Below are 20,059 nucleotides of genomic sequence, written 5' to 3'. Positions count from 1 at the left end.
AACAGTGAAACGCATACGTCCGGGCGCTGAGCAGAATAACAAAGGTCTGGCGGGACGAACCGTTGGCACAAATGCGCTCCATTAAAGAGGAAATGAGGATGCTCCGGGTGATATATGGCCAACCACTAATTAGTGGGCGACATCCGAATCATGCTATTTGCAACAGTCACAGAACAGGTAATGGCAGATTGGGTCGGGACTTCTGTAGTTGAAAGTGTTCACCGGTTTAGTGAAAACGAAAAGACGGTGAAGTAGCTGCCTTTGTCTTTTACTGTCATAGCACGTACGTTGAGAGTAGCCTAAAACCTACAACTGTAAATGGCCCGAGCAGCACTTGATCGCGTTCTGCATTCTTGGTGCGGAATTAACCTCGCAGTGTATTCCTGGTCGTGTTCACTTAAAACATGATAGCCAAGGAGGACGTATTCGAGTGAAACGCAATATTCGCATTAAAGGAACACCGACCAGATCAAAGTAGTAAACAAACACAAAGGCCATGGCACGGATATAAAAATATTCCCTGCGATGACAGACTTGGCGACTCAAGGCCTGTCCCTGCCTCAGGACAAAGTAGTACAGCACATGTTGAGTTTGGAAACGACTTTGCGTCGAAAAGTGCATAGCAGAGTGCCTCTCTGACGGTGTTTAACTTGCCCAGCGTGAATCTAAACACGCGTTCCGTGATTTATATATTGTACAAGTATCTAATGTAAATGATTATGATCCCCCCTCCCCATTGCACGGCTAGGGTAACATCTGTGCGGTTTACCGCGGGTAGCTCATTTGTTGCTAGTCACCGGAATTAAAAATGAGAGACTGGCTTGCTGTGAACGACTCCATGTCCCCACTCGGGTCATGAGGCAAGTTTCCCGAATCGTGCCAAATCTACATTCTCAACCTACAAACTGTTGCCATATAGATGCTTTCACACGGCATTCGGCCTCGATCCATAGATACCCCGCGCCAGTATCCATGCCCTATCGCTGCAAGGGCTATATTTTAAATGTGTTCTGGTGCCGACAAGTACTCGCACAGTTTCCACTAAATCGTCTACAGTGTTTACTCAAAGTGGACGGCGAAAGAATTCTGGGTGCAGGCTGGCGACATGCGTTGATTGCAGCTGCTTTGAACTCGAACGGCGTCGACTTGTAAGCGGATATTTGACGCGGACTCGATAATCAGATCCAAACATTAAAATACGCAACTCTAGGCAGTTGGAAACAAGACCTTTGCCTTTTTCGCCCACTCATGCCAGAAAAACTTTACTTGCGACAGAAAAAAAAACTTAAATTTATCACAAAAACTTTTTATGCACCACCACGCGTCGTACGGTAATGTGTCTACCCCTACTTTTACCATGGCTTTACAATCTGCGCCCCCTGGGCTTTGATTGGGCCGTCCTTATTGGTGTAAATCATAAATGGCCTTCCTTGTGTGCACGATATCATTTGATGAACGCAACTATTGCTGATTTTTTGCCGAAGAATTCGAATTGCCGGGTAATGACTTGGGCGCTCGCAATCAAAACACCAGATAAATAACCTTACGCTGAAAAGAAAAATGGAAAATGCGGCTGGAAATATTTGTCTAAACAAGCCGACACTGAGTCGCCTGAGTTCTTGGTTAAAAGAAAGCAAACATCCCAATGTTACAGAACCTCAACGTTATACCCAGCACCGAAAAGTAGCAAAGGTCTTGTTTATTTAGTCATTAAACGAAAAGGGCGTTCAACGTGACCGAGTGGGGGTTTCATATTTTATATATGTGAGATAAGTGATAACATATTAAGAAACCGCTACATAAACTGTTCGCCGGGTAAAACTGTTTTAGTTTTGCTCACACGGGATCTGACCAGATTCCACATACCGTCGCTCAGAAGGAGCCCGTTGATGTACTCCCAAGGACTTGCGTATGCGCAGATCCTGCTGGAACTCGATTTTCCATAGGGCACATACCCTTGTAGCCCAATTATCGTCCCCCCCCTAATGAGGATTTCCGCACATTTGGAGGGTTTTTATGTTTGTAAGCTGAGAAGAAACTGTTTCCCATGGATAGGTAGACGGATTGTGGCTTAATATCTGCGGTCCCATTAAGAGATAAGGATTTCAGATTGGACAAATTACTCCCGAGCGACGCCCGGACGCAGAGTTGTCAACACCAATTAGAGCTGACACGCGTGTGACCATACGTAACGACCGTGAGCCGTGTGCGAGCGTGGCGATACAGTTACAAATAAAGATGTCCAAATGATCGATAAAAAAGTTTTTAAATAAAAATCCGAGTTTATCAGCAAACAATATAATAGTCGTAGGTTATTACTAGTGGCCAAGTCTAGAGAAAACATGGAGTTTTAATAAATGGAAATTTTTGGCGCGCTAAATATGATATTCCAACGTTTGCAAGTTCAATGTCGAACAGTAAATACAGACTTTACATTAGTTGTAATGTCAGCCGTGTATTTATTGTTCCTGTTATTTAGCTGCACAGTAATTGAAATTCTTCAAGTTGCACTGTTGATGGAGATCTCAGAACAAAACTGGATTTCAATCATATTTCAAATGAAGCCATTATCAAAGTATGTGTCCTTCATTCCATTAAAACAAACCTGCCTAACTGGACTCTCTAGAGTAACCGTGTTATGTGAGTTTGTTTCAGTTCGAATTACCCTTTCGAACTTTTAACTTTCACATGCAAGAGCTCGATATATGTATATGTGGTATATGTGGTATCATATATATATACATACATGTGTATATAACATATGCAATATATTAATGATATGTACATGTATGTATGTATGTATGTATGTATGTATGTATGTATGTATGTATGTATGTATGTATGTATGTATGTATGTATGTATGTATGTATGTATGTATGTATGTATGTATGTATGTATGTATGTATGTATGTGTGTGTGTGGGCGAATCAAAGTTTTTCTATATCACGTCTTTTACGATCTTTTGCCTTTGCACTTTCCCACCGTACACTAAAGAATATCCATGGCTGAATGTAACTGGTAAGTTATTTCTTATTGCGTATTCGTCAGTTGTGAAATCGTATTTCCACAGAAAAAGAGAGATGCCCATTTGGCAATATTTATAAGCAGTGTATCAAGCATGGAGAAATCGTAGAATCTATAATGGATTTGTTATAATTACCCACACATGCATGTAAGACGGCCTTTACACGCATCGCCTGAGGCAAGATTCTGTGTGGTAATGCGCACTTAGCGGGTAGGCTGCTGCTGATCCTCACCAAGATACCAGCAGGGACTGAAATTTTTGAACTCAGACATTGAATAGCTGTGGAGGAGCGGGGACAGGTTAGCTATTTTATTATTAGGCCAACATTTACGAGGCAAAATCTAGAGAACGACAGATTAGATACGACGCGTTTTTACGTGCCGAAAACAGCACTTGTGGCCGAGCAAATTTTGTCGTAAGTCGTTCCAGCTGATATCTAAACTTTTCATGAGCACGTAGAAGTGCCTGTGAAAAAAATGGAGCGTCAAAACTATTCGTTGGACGTCGTTGGTGGCAAGCGTAGCGCGCATGTGCCGTATGCTGACCTTGAAATTACCCATTAAAGTATCGCAGTCCGTTTTGTTGATCGAAAATATTGGAAGCCGGAACGATCCCCGAAGTCGGTATACCGCACGCGACAGAATTAACCCGCATGTTCACGGCTGCCACACACGCACAACTGCAACATATGCACACTTACAATTGTGCCATAAATGTCTGCTTTTCATATAAAATTACAAGGCTGAAAAAAAAAACTGGCGTTATGCTAGGGGCGTGGACTTTCTTAATGGAAGTTAGGTGAAAGGTAATACGTTTCTCACAGGCGTGATCAATCTTTCCGAAAATGTTTTCTCTGGGCACATTTTTGCCATTACCGTGTGGGTCATTACTGTTCGGCAGCGCCGACGTGCAGTGCGAACTTCTGTTTAGAGCGAAACCTCACGTCGCAACTTAGGAGGAACCCGCGCTTCAAATACCATAAACAAAGCACTTGTAACTGTATTGTACTCGGAATTGTTTTCTTCGGTGTATTTTACCGCGTTCACACGGGGCTAATTTTTTTCACCGACATCAGAGAATATCGAATCGACCCCCTAGCTGGTTACCAGCACGTGCCCGGTGAAAACGAACCGCCCAGGATATGCCGTGTCGTTCGGTGACGAACTCGAGCGGCGTTGCCCTTAATTGAAGTGGTTGTGGAAGACGTTCAAGAGGTTCTCACGAGGTAGATTTTCAGGTTTTGTTCCCCGACCAAGAGAGGTAGCATTCGACCCCAAGCACCGCGGCGTGCGGCTCAGCCAAAAGTTGTTTAAGATTATCTGGAGACGCCTATGATATGACGGCAGAGAGGCGGGAACGTATTCAATTATTATAGTATATTAACGACTCTACATATTACCGGAATCACATAATAATATATTTTCAATAACGAAATAACATGGCAGATCATGGTCGACAGTTACGTGATGCTCCAATGTTCTCTCCACCTATAACGTCTTCATCGGAAAATGCGCGTTAAAAAAGAGCGAGTACTTTGCAGGATCCACCCGGGTTTGAATCGATTGACATACCGCGCTATCGAGGCTTACCGTTGCACTGCATAAATAACGCAACGGAGAAATTGATGTCTCTTCCACCTCTATGCGTCGATGTTATTCATAAATATTTGTCGATGCTTGTTCTCTCGATGACAGGAACTACCTCGAGCTCATCAATCAGTGCACTCATCATGCAATAAAGTGTGCCCTGTACAAATATATTAGAAAATTGTCCGTTCTTTATTGGCCCTGAGGTTATAAGTATTGTTTCTGTTGTTCTGTTGAATGGCCTACTGGATAAATCTTTACACATCGTTTCTGTAATTCAATATGGAGCCCGGATCTCTTCTTGACTTTTTGCGTCCTCTCTCGAGGTTAAGTCAACGTTTGAGAAGCGTTACCGGTCTGTGGAAATGAGTAGCAAGCGATACTCCTTGCCCTCGCTTTCATTTACTATTTGTCACAGGGTTGGGGATGAATGTGAATTGCTACTACCCGAAGGTACCGACTCTCTCAATTCTTGGCGTTGCCCTAGTTGCTGAATTTTGGTTTCAGGCATTTTGGCGCCACTGCAACTCTCTTGCCTTTCGCGAAAATCGGTGTACACCTTTCGTCCCGTGTCACTGCCCATAATTAAGCAATCAGCTGGGCTGATGAAATCTGGCGCTTAGGGGTCAAAGTTTACCTAACTGACCGTCTTGAATACTGAGTAAAATCATAGACCCTCGAGAAAAACATGTAATTCGTTCGCTTTCGCATGGATAGAATGACCAGCCTTTCGGTGGTCGCGTACGACTCAAAGTTTTGGAAGCCGTCATAGCAGTAGAAGAATAATCGTTTCGAAGATTAAAAACCGAAATTTCCTGTAAGATAAAATGTTCATGAATAGCTTAGTCAACTGCAACTGACGTGAATAAGCAGATGTGTTTTGATCTCATCGTTGTATTTTCTGCTTTTCGAGATTTAGGTCAACATGACCATATTATATAAATTGACTCTGAAAGTTAGGGCGTTATAGTTTAATTTACGACAATACGTATACTCCGAGTATCTAAGCTTTATGAGAGAGAGAGAGAGAGAGAGAGAGAGAGAGAGAGAGAGAGAGAGAGAGAGAGAGAGAGAGAGAGAGAGAGAGAGAGAGAGGAGGGGAGGGGATTTGGAAGACGCCTAAATGACGAGTGTTTGATGAATAAAAGTTTTGTTGATTTACTTCAATGAGAAAATATTAGGCTATCATCACCATCCCGAAGCTGATCCTGATTACGCACCAACCGATTGACTGCAGCATAGTAGGAAAAATTAGAAAGCGGTATCTTCAGTGTACATTGCTTTCAGCAGCTGGTGCTAGCTTGTGTACGTTAACTCTCGGGTCTCGTCCTCAGAAAATCTTATCTCGTCTACCGCGCTGATGCTATCGGTTCAACGACCAAGGCCCGGGGTTAATCGTGGATTTCGATAAAACCAACACATGTGAATCACTCAAATGTGATAAACCGTCAAATTATTCCTACATCTTTTTCGAAGACACGTTTGAGACAGACTCGATAATTTCCCTTTCTTTCCTTTCTGTCTCAATCATGTCTGTCCGTCAGTTGTTTTTTCTTCAAACTTTTAAGGTCAAAATCTACTCATGGCAGCCGTGATGCATCGCACGCATGACCCGTTTCTGAACTCGATGCGTGGCTCAAGCACGTGGTCCCAACTTTTATAAATGGGAATATAAAACTTTCTCAACAATTCGGAGTAACACAAATCACACTATAAAAGAACAATGAATTATGATGAACGTAATTTATTGGGAAATGAATTACGCATCCACACGAATCAAATGACAGAAATTGTAAAACACAACAAGTGTTTTATTACTCTCCACCAACAAATTAAAGCCGTAACAATCCGCGACTGGTGCACAGGTACGGTTGGTGATTTTTGTCCGCCTTTCCTTATGTCTTGCATGATTGCTCATTCTCTTGATCACTCCCCAATGATAGCCATATCTTCGCCCTTGTCCTTGAATCTGAATCCGAAGCTGTTTGTCAGCCTGTCACGTCGATCTCCCTGCCTTTTTACTGTACGTCACACCAAGCTGCATTTTCATCTCTGCCCGGCAGTCCCATCTCACTTGCACCCGTTTCTTTGACCCCTTCCCTTCCCGTGTCTCTGTCTTCCGTTGTTCATATTGTACGCCTCTCTAGATCTGTTCCTGTCAAGATCTGCCCGTCGGTCTGTTCATTTGTCCCGATGCATGTCTGTTACTGTCTCTGTCTCATACTGTCATCCCAAACTGCTCAAAGTCCCTTTTTCACCCAATCTCCCAGACTGTCAATCTATTTCTAAATGTCTGCTTTGCTGTCTGTTAGTCTCTCTGTGTCTCTCGTCTCCCTTCTCTATCTGTCTGTCTCTGTCTGTCTGTCTTTCTCTCTGTATGTCTGCCTCTGTCTGTCTGTCTCTTGTCTCTCTCTCTGTCTGTCTAACTCTGTCTGTCTGTCTCTGTCTGTCTGCCTCTCCTCTCTCTCTCTCTCTCTCTCTCTCTCTCTCTCTCTCTCTCTCTCTCTCTCTCTCTCTCTCTCTCTCTCTCTCTTTCTGATTGAACTTTGGCGTAGTTTGGTGGGGTGGATAGTGTCTTCATTATAAACACATGACTATTAAGATTTACAAAGTGATGACATGTGTTGAAAGGGTGAATCTTCAAAGTAAGAAAGAAGACCACCATTAAGGTGACAGTTTTCAGGAGATGCTCTCCTTTGATGCTGCGGGTCGTCAACATCGACACATACATCACTCGTTGAGTTCATAGTACTGGTTTTTGTTTAATTATTTTGGTAGTTGCTGATGACAGTTGACCGTATTCCCGAGGAATCGGACTCCCTTCAAAATTTGAAAACTGTGAGCAGGTTTTGAAGGGGGATAGATTGACTCGTGTTCTAGAAAAAAGGGCGTATTTTGGCACTTTTGCACCATTGCAGATTTGATTCCACGCCCGATTACTGAAGGGCGCCACTCGATGTCGCTTATCGTGCCGATAGTAAGAGGGCGCCAAGTTGGACTTTTCTTATGCATTCCTGAGCGCCGATAAAGTGGAAAACCGCAAGGAAGTATTCCAACGTGCTGGTATTGAGAATTTGAATACAACATAAAAAGTTACTTCGTGAGATTCCTCGTGTTTCGCCCACGGTGACTAAAGGTCTACATTTTAAGTCAGGCTGTTGTAATCAATGGACGGTGTTGTGGAGCAGGAAAAACTTTAATAAATGCACACTGGGCAACCGCATGACTTAATAACCGGTCCAACACTGCAAATAATATCCTTATCTTTATCTCATGGTGATGGCGCACACCCGAAAGCTTACATTTCAGAACTTTCGCTGATTACGTGGGCGATTCTAGAGAATGTGAGCTATGCCTTTCAAATGAAGTGTGACCATACCATTCGTAAGGCACCGGCCAGATCAACCCGTCTCTGGCTGTAAATGAGTATGTCTCCTTCAAAGAAATCGTCATTAGCTGCGCCGTAATCATGGTGTCTGACAGATAACTCAGTCTGTGGATGTTGCAACCAGGTTATATAGCTTTACAGGCTACTGATGCATTTGATCGAAAAGAAAATCGATGGTGTAACTTAAAGAAGACAGGACGAAATACAGATTTCGATAAAATGAGTATGGCATCGAGTCGAAATCTAATTCTTATTTAAAATATTCGTTACGTTATTGTAGTGACTGTTTTGATACCTTGGCAGAAGCATTTGCAAGTGTTGAGAAAGGTCCGCACGAGTGTTTCATTTGAGCGCCAGCAAACTGTGACATCGATCTGCGCCTTTTGGGGCGCCATCCACAGTGAGTATGAGAGAACCGTATGTTTTTATTCTCAAATAGATCCATGCACCTCGCAGATCCATGCATCTCGCAATCGTCATGATTTTAAAGAGAATTACGAACTTTAATTTATTTTTGATATCTTTTCCTAATTCACAATTCAGCACTCCGTCCTACACCGAAAATAATGTAACACTTACTCTCTGTAGCAAAGCCATCTCCTTATAATGGTCACTTTTTCATGGTCCCTTGTGTGACCACTATACAAGGCTTTGCTGTACTTGTGTGTGTGTGTGTGTGTGTGTTTCTGTGTGTGTGATATATTGTATGTATGTATGTATGTATGTATGTATGTATGTATGTATGTATGTATGTATGTATGTATGTATGTATGTATGTATGTATGTATGTATGTATGTATGTATGTATGTATGTATGTATGTATGTATGTGTGTATGTATGTATGTATGTATGTATGTATGTATGTATGTATGTATGTATGTATGTATGTATGTGTGTATGTATGTATGTATGTATGTATGTATGTATGTATCTATCTATCTATCTATGTACACAACTAACATACATTCATATATATTCATACAGACAGACAGACATATGTATGATAACTCCGTGTGCCAATCTACGTAAAACACATAAAGAGGGTTGATGGATATGTATACAAGACAGCTTGCGATATCTGATAACCTGCCTGTTGCTTGTACACTTGATCTTGATCTTGAGAAGATCGCCACCACCGGGCGGGCAATGCTCCTAAGCCGTTCGGGGCCATCTACATAATATCTAAATATCCATGGCTGCGTTTTCCTACCTGACCTGTAATTTAACGGACAGTGCAATCGATGTTGCACAAATCCCAAGTTTCATCCGGTATAAGATAAGCAAAAACATTTTTTACAAAATATAGTTATTAACGTAATGAAATCGTTCATCAGCACTATCGAGACAACATCGTTAAATGACGAAGATGTTTAGTTTAAGGCATAATGCGCCTTTCCCAACTGAGTTATCAGGGATGGCGGCCATTTTGAATTTCAAATATCGGTAAATGTGAGCAAAATTGTATTCTGCAAAGTTCACTTTTTAAAGCTTATTGATTTTAATGATAACTTTAAAATGTCGTAATTTCCTCTTAGAAACGTGTCGTGCATCAGAAAACCTTTTTTATTTCTTAGAGTCAACTGTGATAAATATCTACTCTCATCAGTTGTAATGACGAATATAGTGAATATTGTGAAGGCTTCTTTTCTTATGGTCGGATTTACTTTCAAATGCCGTCTTATCCGCGTTACAACTGATCATGAAAGGTTGCAGGCTTAGGAAATTAAATCGTACACGCATTCAAAAGTGAATGCAATGTCACAATAATGAGCTTATTAAGCAGCAAATTCAACTGCTGGCTTCTAAGATATATTCAATCAATTTCTGTATAAATTTATAAGACTAAATTGGCAGGCAAATGTCATCTCGTATCGATAAGGTTTATTCATTTACTTATATAAGTCAAGTGCCAACATAGTTGTGTAGGAATGAAACGAACGACAAGCTTTAATGAGAAAGCTGAAATGCTGGACAAAGAGGGTCGATTTCCAATACCGTATTTTGATTTTCCACCCTTTCGTTTTCAATAAAAGCAATATACGTCGTCGCAATGTAACAATGGAAATGGAATATCACGGAGTATCGTTAATATCCGAATTTTCATTTTTGTAATAAATAGTATGAACTTTAATGTTAAATGTGTTCATTCGAGGATATACTACAATTCAGTCGCACAACACAAATTTCGAGAGTTTAATTTAATCAAGAACAACAGAAGGCCCTCTCGAAGAAGTTTTGTGTTTCGCAAAGGTTGAGATATTAGAAGCTTTGATGTGACATCGCAAAGTTGTCAACTCTCGATTAAAAGCTCGCCACCAACGACAGGGGTGATGTATGCTAGTTTCTGTGATTCACATTGAAAATGACCCTGCTCATGAATCGATATTTTTTACCATGGACCATAGAACAAGTATTGGTCGATGTTTCCTATTACTGACAATTATCGTGATCACATGTACACGAACCCTATAAAGTCCCGTTGGCTGTAACTTTCAATGTATTTTCCAGTATTCATGTCCTGTTTGAGAAATGCGGTTTCTTGTTCCACTCCAAAATCATGTGTGCAAACATGTTGTGTGTTCAATTTCACAATACAGCCTGTATGCTTGCCATGACCATGGTATTGTTAAAAACAGAATTTCAGTCCGGACTAGAATTCAGTTGTCAACAATAACGCAGCACATTGCACACAATACTTATCGTTTACAAGGTTTATTATGCTTTGTATTTCAGGTCGAAGAATAAAAATATGTGCTCGTATAATGAGCATCTTATCAAGGTTAGAACAAAGCATTACATTTTGCAAACAGGACAAAAATACCGGATAAAATATATCAAGTGTTTTCTCTGTATCAACAGGCACGAATGCCAAAAGACGAGCAGGCAGTTTTTCCTCAGTAGCGGTAGGGTAATTTTCATCTTTCAACACGGCGGGCAACTTGAAAAATGCGTATTTGGCGGGATGTGGGTATATAATTCGGTTGTTGTCGGGAGTTTACCGATGGGTAGGGTAAACGCGTAGCAGAGAGATGTCGGCGGGAACTCTTGTGAAGAGGTGCAGTGGGACAAGGTTTTTTTAGTTTGAAGAGGGGCAGAGGGAATGAAACTAATGGGAGGGAGGGCACTTATCAAATGGCTATTATTTCGTCTCAGAAGTTTAATTATTCAAAATACCGTCGAATGGCTGCCCCGAGAATCCGAGCAGTTATAGAAACTTCAAGTCCTGAGACCCGTGATTTCAGAGTTGTCCTAAAGAAGAGCTTCATGACGTTTTATCAGGGACAACTCAAACAGCATGTACTGTTCACGGCCTTTAGTCAAAGTTTCTTCTGCTTAAGCATGCACCGACTTCACACGCAATAACTCGTGAGAAGTATACCAAATGCCTACACTGACACTATTCCGATAGATCATGGTGTTAAAGTTTGCAAGATTATCGCTGCTGCATGATCGTCTCGTCGGTAAGGGAGCTATCTTCAGCGGTTACCTTTGGCCGCACGATGTGAGTGCAATAACGCCGCCAACGGCTACTTGCAGATTCAACGTCTGTTTTAACGAGACTGGTATAGGAAATCAGTGAGAGAGATATTAAAATGACAGCAACTGTGACCTTTAATGATGTTTCCATTATTTCTGTTCTCTCACACGGGACCATTTTCTTAATATTCCCCCTAGTTTATTTAAGCAATAATATAACCACCATGGCCCGTAATGGACGAAAGCAAACGTTGCACGACATAATGTACGGGGCGAAGCCGAGTACGATGGAGTACAGAGTTTGCTTGAGCCCATCATGGGTCGGAAAGGGGTGCATTATTGCTATTAATTTATAGCCTTGGCGATGCCAGTGAATTTCTAGACGTAGAACACATCTTGGGCCACAATGCTGGACAATCGGATACATCATCGGTAATAATCTGAGGATATGACGTCACAAAATTCACCGACTTTGACAAAAAAGCTATAATTTGACATTACAACGCGTTATGGTATTGTCAACTGAAGCCTGGTCAAGACGTAAATTCAGCTTCAAATACGAGACCGGATATTACAAATACGAGCTGTAATGACAGATGAAATCTGGGTACTTCGACAAGAGTTTAGGATCAGATGAAAAATTAATATTACAAATAGGAGCAGCAATGTTTGAAAATACATAAAAAATTACACATTTTGCCCCTCTGAGAAACGCTTGCTTGTAGCCTGATGTGTTTGATCCGACGCTTCACATTGACGCTGCGAATTATAGGGAGAAAAGTGGTAAATTTTGATGATATTTTCATTATTTTTGTCCAAGATAGTGAGTACACGTTCTGATTCTTCTGTCTTGAATATGTTGATGTACAGAGTATGCACAACCCATCGTGCGCCGTGTTATTGTTGACAAGTGAATTCTGGTCCGGACTAGAATTCAGTTGTCAACAGCAACGCGATTGGATATGCTACGCATGCAGGCTGTGTTGGCAAGTGGAACACGAAGCACTTCGGCACAATTTCGGAAAAATACAGAACCAAGGTACTGCAAAATACATCAATAATTACAGCTATAGTTTCAAGCAACTCTCGGAAATGAAAAAAAAATCAAAGTATGATTGAAGTTATTAATATTCGAGCGCGTCGGTTAAATTGCAATTTCTTTGTAACCAAATCTCCTTTTGAAGTTAATTTGCGCATGTTCAAATGAATACGAATACGTCAGCAGAGCCGCGGCACTCGGCGTCCGACCACGGCCATCTCATGTTCATTTGCTCAGCTGACCGCCACTGTCACCGGAGACGCGAACAGCAACCCTAATTTGTGGCTTCCGCTACAATTACGCCTGGCATCTTTTGACAACAATTGTAGGCGACCACTAGACTTTGTTTTACGTTTTGTGTCTGTCTGGTTTGTATCAGCACATTGCTCTTTAACTTGCTGGACACTGTTATTTCAGGGGGCAGACAACTACCAAAAAGGATGGTCGGTAAAATTTAATTGAAATATCCGATTCATTATGAAAATACATCCGACTTAATGTTCATCTTGAAGGTATGTATTTAAAGCACGGTACCGCAAAGAACCGTCTTCATATTTGAAACAACAAATGAAATGTGAAGAAAATGCCCGCGGTGAACCGGCCCTTCCAAAATACAATGGTTTGTCCCCTGTCTTCCCATGACGTGTACTATCCTGTCTGTGGCGCATAGTTTCTGAGCCATTTGGTCGTGTTTGTACAGACCATTTAATCAGTCGCCAATATGTGTCTAAGCATGACCTCTTATTTGTTTATCCCTTTTAAGTCAGAAACAATCAAAAGTAAGGGTTTTACATTATGGAGACCAACGTCCTCGGGCACGAAGGTTGGCCGTCATAATAGCCAATTATGGGGGAATCTTGGCGTGGTCTTCGTCAAATGCGACTTTTACTGTGGACCTAATGCCGGGCCAACGTCAGCGAGGATTGCACTTTAGGTCAGCGCGCTCTTAAATAGAGATACGTTCCAAAACGGTTGTCAGTACCGATTTAGACTGACCATAAAACTCACATGAAATAGGCCTATCCTCTCGGGTGTTAAATGGTTTTCCTACGGCGTCTAAACCCCTGGAACTCTCGACTCCACTCCACATATTAACAAAACGCCAGTGATTACTTTAAAATGGATTGCCTGCAGAACCCTACTGCCAATAATATCGCGGCTGAGCAAGCTACGGTGGAAGTTGAGAAGAGATATATTCGCGTCGGAAAAGCGGCAGAACAATAATGTAGTCGCCATGACAGCATTGTCCATTGTACCAGGGAGCTTGTGTATATTTCACTTTCTAAATTCTGTTCCGAGTTTCACAGCGCAAATGCTGAAACGGCGTGATTCACGGATTTTTTTTTCAAACTAACCCATTACACAGGCACGGTGTATCGGCTAGACCATGTATCCGATTTGCTTGTAACCCAACTGCCATAAGCCCTCGGAGCCCACACGCTATTATTTTCCATCAACTCTTGGACTAAGCTGGTAACTTTTCAGTCTTACTGTCTTTCTATACCAATAAATAACCCTCTCCATCAACTGTCTCCGTGACCCGTAACTCTTGCTCTGTAACTGACGAAATTACAAAACGAGCTCGGAAGAATTACACATTCAACGGTCTGGCGACCAGCTCCAGTGCCCTAAATAACCAAGGCCCTATATATCTTACCCGACCCCCACAAAGAGAAATGGGGCTAAGATATTGCTACATGTTTGCTTTTTAAGTGGAGGATGACTGCGTTTACACGACTTTAGATACTTTTGATTTATCCCTGTCGAGTTAACTTGATAGGTTTAGCATCTCCAAGGTTTGCTTTAGAGGACTGATCCCGCCATTTAAGTCAGGAGAGATCGAATTTGAGATGCTCCCCACACACTTTGCCGTGCACGCACTCTCCAAGTCTTGTCCTGTATAACGCTGTGATTAATGTTTGGTCGCTCGTTAAAAAGTTTGAGAGTGAAGCATATGAACGACTCTGTTGAATTGGACCCAGAATAGAAGGAAAATGCCGACCAAGTGTGTGAGTCAACGGATAGACATTCCTGTTCCGCGCGAACATCGCGGCGTTCAGTTTGAATTTCAGCGCAGTTTTTCAAACGTTTTCTCCTCGTTGTAGGGTTCACATGTATAACCGTGGTTCAGGCCAGTGTTTCCGACATGCACCGGGAACTTTGGCCATGAACGTTTTGGGGTTGTACTATTAGACCACAGCTTCTTGCCTGCGAAAGGTCGTGTGGCTCTTTTCCCGGACCCACAGTTAAAACATCATCATCGTGATTACGTTATTGTTAAGCTGGTCCAATATCTGACGAGAGATTCATAGCAAGGTTGCCACTTTGTCGCTTGACCCTGAAGTGACCTCAATCAGAAGTAGCGTTCTTTTTTCAACCTTACAAGCAAAAATTACATCCCAAAGACTGTCATCAACAGTCAGTGAAAAATGTGAAAATTTTCAAGTCTATTAAAATGTTCTATTAATAGGATCTTGTCATATATCTTTTAAGGAATTCTCATTGCCTGGACTATCATCGATTGGTCAAATACGGTGAACACGGAAGGGTATTCGCGGGGCCACGAGCTTCGGCATCATACCAACATTGAATGGCAAGGTGTATTATTTTTTGGAATAGGTTGAACTCATATAGAAAATGTTAGCCTTCACGTTGGCAGCCACACCCCTCCCCTCCCCAGGACCTGGCATGCATACTCCTCAACCAAAAGAAAAAATTCTAGACACTTTTATTTTGACAGACCTTCATGTCAATATTGTTATCGAAAACGAGGATGGCTGCAAGATCCGTGTAAACGTGTTTGCTCTTCACTGCTGCCCGACTCCTCACCGGCACCAGTGTATTTTGATAGGTACATGTGGGGCGGGGGAGGGGAGGTGGGCATTAGAAGGTGCCAACAAAATTCAGAGTGCTGTTTGGTGTAGTGTGAGGGTTCGACAACTGCGCCAGTGGTGTTTCGGGTGACATTGTATGTCCAGGTGAAGGTCAACGACACCTTTCACAGCTTATCTAGAATGTCTTCCCATGACGCCTTCCCAGTCCGACGTAGCATCTTAATGATGAGTCGGTGATGAGGTACGGTTTAATGGCCCATAGTGCTCCTCAACGTCGTGCTCCAAGAATGCCATTTATACCAATCACTGGTATGTTTACGTGTCACAGTATCGTAGGACAGTGTTTTTTACGATGGTCTAATGACGTCATTTTTGTAAAGCCGTGTTTGAATCAATATGTGGCAATAACGTCGCGTAACTTACCCTGTCCACGTGACAAGCGTTTTAGGGTTATAAAAAGTCTTTATTTCCCAAGTAACATAACGAACCACTTTGGAATAGTGCTGCAATTCACACTGTGATCCCAAACGCTTGTGTGTGACACACAGAAGCCAATAGATATGTAGGGGATCAGCTGAAACGAAAAACTACTACCAAAAGTTATTAAATTGTCGGAGATTTGCCCCTGAGCAAGAACAGAATGCCCCAAACTGCCGTGTACGTAGGTGGTTGTCGTAGAACGAGTGGAAACGTAATCCTCGACACGCAGCCGGCAGGAAAACGTTTTAATCTTCTACAGTGAGAGCATACTCACTCCGGGCAGAATGCCACGACTGTGATGAACAAATGGCTGACATTACGATGGAGACATGATATCCCCGGCTATCTTGGCTTTTCCTACGCAGGGTCACGTTTGCACGCTGATTTCCACATTCTCGAAAAACTCTGTTTTATGTCAGCTGTCGCTCTGGCTCCAATCATCTGGTGTGGGCGATTTGTTCGTTAAATCCCACTTGCTAGGAAAAAGCTCGCACTTTGCTTGTCAGTTATTTTTTCAGGATCGAAATTGAAAATTCCCAATTTTTAATGTTTACATTTCAGTTGAGTAATTACCATTATTTCCTTCCGAACTAGTCCCAAACATTTCAAGAAAGTTGCGAGAACTTGTCCCAGCCTCCGACTCATCTATTTTTCAAGTTATTGTAGTCATTCTCTCAACTAAAAGTTAGAAGGCATTATCAATAAAGGTCTCCACTTATGAGGTTGGCAATGAACTCCAACGACAGCATCTCTCTCCCCTTTGTGGTTTACGGAAAATTAAACGGAGCGGACTGCTGTACGGGTGCCCGATTTTCCTATACACTTTGGCAAGTGAGGTTTGATTTCGCGAAACATGAAATCGCGTGTATTTACGAGAATGCACTTTGTTTGCCGCGCTGGAGAATCGCCGAGGTTAATTCGAAAAATTCTTCGCAGAATCTGCACTGGAAATTGACGCTAGGGGATGGCGCCCGTTGGGAACAGAATTATGTCGGCAAATATATTACAGAAAGTTGAGCGATACGGAGGCTCGAAATTACGTTTGCCCGGTACTCTGGAACGGACTCAATAAACAGTTTATTTCTCAGGGGTTCATATTTCCAAATTTCATTACTGTCGCGACATACAACGATAAGTACCTATGAAATGATTTTTTTTGTCTGATAAACGGTGTATACCAGCTTCAAGTAATTGGGTTAGGCCGTGGTTGCCCATCGTATGTCATTGAAGTTACTCACTCGATCACAGGGTAGCAAATGGTCTCACACTATAGCTAGCTGTGAGAGTTTCCGTTGTTTGGCCTGGCCGACGGGGCGGTGCGCTTCAGTAATGACAGAATTTCGGGATATGAGAAAAGGGGGCTTAAATTTGCGATGCTCAGTCCTCGTGACGCCCCTTTAATAAAATTATTCTTGACACTTTGGGTAAAGTGCTTTGGTGTGTCAAGAGGGCATCCCTGCAGCTGTGCAGCAAACATAGTTGTTGTTTAATTGCAATGGCGTAGTGACAGATCCCGGCTCGCACAGCACAATATATGTCAGTTGTACCCGACAAGTATGTAAAAGCCAACCAGAGAGGACTGATGACTTCGTATCTTTGCCGTCTCGCTGGCGCCTGCTCTCCTCATTACACCATTTCAAGGCCCTTTTCCCCTTGTGTTCGATTTGTGTCTGTACCTGACTACACGTCCGCCCAGCAGAAGTTGCATAACTGAAAATTACGAAATAAAAGAGGGTTCTTGTACCGCTAGTGCACTTAAAAGGGCACTTTAGTTTAGGATTTTTTTAATGCTGGGGTGTTCTGCAGAAGACCCAGGGTATAAAGTTCGATCGCGATTTTATCTTTTGTAAAAGACCTGTCTACCGTTTTACGTCCTATAAGAATGTTTCTTCAACACGTACAAGAAAGTACCCCCAAAAATAACGGGGCCTTAAAATATATCGTTTTGAATATAGAGCTTCCAGACGCCGCAAGCAACTAACATACTTCCTTTTAAATACCTCCGCAGTCGAGTGAACTCAGGCAGAAAACCAGAGTCCTTAATTAAGCATCCGCTTAAAGTTAATTTTGTTCAATGTGTTTGAGCGTCAACTTCCATTTCCTACATGCCTGACTAAATTTTACACCTTCTCCATGGGACTACTGAACTGACGCGTACCGCAACGTTGTCATGGTACAGTAGCGATGAAACCACATAGTTAGGTTGCACAGGTTTGTAAACCTGCGAGAAAACAATGTTCCGGGCCGAGGAAACTCAAGAGGCGATTTTCAAGCGTTCTTGCTCAGGCTCGCAAAGTGCGTCGATTGGGGCATTCACGATTCGCAAAAAAAGTTTATTATACACGCTTGGGCGCGCGCGCGCTTTTTGTCATGGCCGATCTGTTCGCTATTGTCGTCTGCCATGATGGAACTGAGCGCCTTTGTTGCTGTGGACGCGGAATTGGATACTCCATGAACGTAGACCAAAATGAGAAGTGGATGGCCATTTGCTCTGGCAGAGAGACTTCATATAGTTATGCCCAGCTCAAGAATGGCTGGCTTCCCCCCCCCCCCCAAAAATGTAACGTGTCCCAAATCCCGTTCTTGTATCAGTGAGTGAGTGGTACCGGGGCATTGCCACAAGAAACGAAGTAAAAATGAACAAAAAGTATGCATAAATATTTGCCACCAACATTTGCTTTTGTTGTCATTTTGTTATTCCCATCAAATTCTAAGAGCAGTCCGATCTTTTAATATGTGGCATAAAAATTCAAGACGGGGAAATAAAAACTTTCGAACAGTAACCGCTGAGGAACTTACACGTTAACTTTTTTTGCGTCGCAAGAAAAACTCTTACAAAGAGTTAGTTTGGTACATGATTCAGAAGTGGACTTTCTCCAAGAACTTACAAACAAACCGAAAAAAGCGAATAATAAAAATAACCATCCAATATTTGCTTTTGCTTTCAAACACGTCCCTCATGGCCCTTCCGTATCATGTGGGCTTTGATGTTATTGCAACTTTGGACCAAATCACAAAACATGCACTTTCACGATCGGTGGACGATATGAGGCGTCATGCTTGACAATGTTCACTTCTTTAGAATTGACACTTTTTCGATTTTGTTTCAATAAATGTCAGCACATATGTCATATGCCAGTAATAAACGCAACTTTTGATAAATTTTGGGAGAGTAGTTTGATATTTCTTCTTGCTTCATCTACCGACATTGAACTGAGCGGTGTCGCCAGCACGACGGGCGCACTGACCATGACAGGTACCGTAGGGAAGCCATGGAATCGTAGGGAACTTCGTACGGCCGCTTTGGATCACGAAATCTAAACAAACGTTGATGGGATGCAGGAGGCATTCGACGCTAGCATTGTACAATAACAAATAGTAATGACATGAACCACGCCCCCAATGACCTGACATACCGAACGCCTCGTCTTGGCAACCAGACGCGATAACAACGAATCAGATCGGTTGACAAAGATTTTATCGACTGCAATGGACTTACTTCGCCAGACTTTGCTTTCTTGCCTGTAAGATTCAAATATTACCATGGCCCCGTATGTATTGCGCGAAACACATTCACAGTGTTTGACAGCGCGAAGGAGATGGGGTAAAACTTCCTTCTCAAATATACGCAGCCTCGCTCGACACACGTAGGGAGTTTGAATCAACCTGTTCTATGTGGCTGTGATTTGTGGGTAAACGAACAAATGATGGGTACTTCGCTGTACATGCACGGCCATGTTCATGGTGTCCCCATCCCGCTAGCTCAAAAATAAAAGTAAAAGAAATACGCGCAAGAATTTTCGGGTTGGAGCAGAAAATCATCCATACAGTATGAGTTAGGCTGGGGCAGTTGCTCAGGCCTAGGTAAACGGGAAAAAATGATATAGGCAAAGTTACATACGAAGTGTGAGGCCGACAATTGAAACGTATGATAAGAAGTGTCTACCTATCGAATGCGCGCGTACGGATCCGTGGTTTTCGCCAAGGCCGCAACTTGCCTCTCCTATCAATCTGCCAACACTGTCTAGCATTTGGCCGGTTTTTTCAGTCAACCCCGCTGTGGGATTTGGCTTGTTTGATGATACAGATGGGTGATATGAGCCGTCACGCATGAATTCGGAATTCTCTCCGTTATGTGGTTAATAGCATCACGCCCGTGTTGCCGCTGATAGAATTACCGTTCCCACAAGTTGAAGTGAAAGGTCGGCGGGGTCACGGGTCAACAGGC

Source organism: Ptychodera flava, chromosome 15, assembly GCF_041260155.1.
Source record: "Ptychodera flava strain L36383 chromosome 15, AS_Pfla_20210202, whole genome shotgun sequence".
Lineage (NCBI taxonomy): Eukaryota > Metazoa > Hemichordata > Enteropneusta > Ptychoderidae > Ptychodera > Ptychodera flava.
The sequence above is the reverse complement of the archived record's forward strand: the minus strand, read 5'-3'. Positions refer to the sequence as shown.